Consider the following 1758-nt stretch of genomic DNA (forward strand, 5'->3'; position numbering starts at 1 on the left):
TATATGATTATATATAGGCCCTATAAGATGTGTATAAGAGACAGATATCGATCCATGTCCTATGTATTTTACAGAAAATAATACCATAAATTATACACTGCACGGATCTACGTGTCAATGAAAAACAACCTATTTTCCTTCACGTTTTCGATAATTTGAATTCAAATCCTATAGCTTTTCGTGAATATATAAATTCTTTATACGAAAATTTACACAGCGTTTTTTTAGTATTTATTTTAATTAACTATAGGACATAAGTGCATAAAAAAGACAACAGTTATTGTAGATAAATATACGGTATTAAATATAGAGGGTGGGTAGAGAATGAATTGGCAACAAATAGAAAAGAATATAGAAGTGTAATGATAAACATTATATACGGTCGTATATATTTGTTCATGTCAAAGACCTAGCTGCATCATGTCCTTTTTTGTATTTTTTTACCCGATTCGCTAGACAATTATTACTTACTTTTTCCTATTGATATAGGCCTATAGTTATAATATCATAATGATTTTGATAAGGAATAATTATAATACACTTCGTAAATAAGAAAAACACCACAATGTTGTGCCAAGAGTGGTAGGAAACAAGATACAGTGAGCATTATGTACACTTGATAAGACCATAGGCAAAATCAACCTTTGCTATGGCGAGCCGAGTTGTCATTTAATCATAAATAGAGATATCTTAGTTTTAAATGGAGATTTCTTAGTTTTTAATAGAGATATCTTAGTTTTTAATAGAGATATCTTAGTTTTAAATAGAGATATCTCTGTTAATAGAGATATCTCTATTAATAGAGATATCTCTATTGAAAACTAAGATATCTCTATTAAAAACTAAGATATCTCTATTTAAAACTAAGATATCTCTATTTAAAACTAAGATATCTCTCTATTTAAAACTAAGATATCTCTATTAAAAATGAAAATAGAGATATCTTAGTTTTAAACAGAGATATCTTAGATTTAAACAGAGATATAGTTTTAAATAGAGATATCTTAGTTTTAAATAGAGATATCTCTATTAATAGAGATATCTCTAATAATAGAGATATCTCTATTTAAAACTAGGATATCTCTATTTAAAACTAATATATCTCTATTTAAAACTAAGATATCTCTGTTTAAAACTAAGATATCTTTAATTTCATTGTTAATAGAGATATCTTAGTTTTAAATAGAAATATCTTAGTTTTAAATAGAGATATCTTAGTTTTAAATAGAGATATCTTAGTTTTAAATAGAGATATCTCTATTAACAAAGATATCTTAGTTTTGTTTCCGGTGCAGAGCAATATGGGAAGAGTGTTCATACTACCGGCAACTGAGGTAAGTTAGCAAGAAAACGGTTTCAGGCTCCCCAAAGTAGGGGATTACTCAACCGTATAGACAAATGACCTACTCCTACTAATGAAGATTGATAGCCCAGAGTAGCCAGTCTCTGGCCTTGATGACTTTGTACACTTTCTTTTGATTGTGTTTCAGTTCAGTAAGCCCATGTTTGTTTCAGCATACTGTACCTCTATGGTTTCAGGATCCCTGTATTTTGAGGAACAGCTTTGTGTTATAAATAATTATTTGGTTATGATATATCATATAAAGGTTATATAAAGTAAAGTGAATACTTTATATATAAAAAGAAAACTAATTCTTTTATCAAGTTTCTTTTTAAAGTTACTGTCATTTGTTTCGCTATAAGATGCTTTAAAAATATGTTACAGCATAGTAAATATTCATTAGAGTACAAGTATAG

Source organism: Anneissia japonica, unplaced genomic scaffold (assembly GCF_011630105.1).
Source record: "Anneissia japonica isolate Jap-2015-1 unplaced genomic scaffold, ASM1163010v1 scaffold1801_len212617_cov180, whole genome shotgun sequence".
NCBI classification, from domain to species: domain Eukaryota; kingdom Metazoa; phylum Echinodermata; class Crinoidea; order Comatulida; family Comatulidae; genus Anneissia; species Anneissia japonica.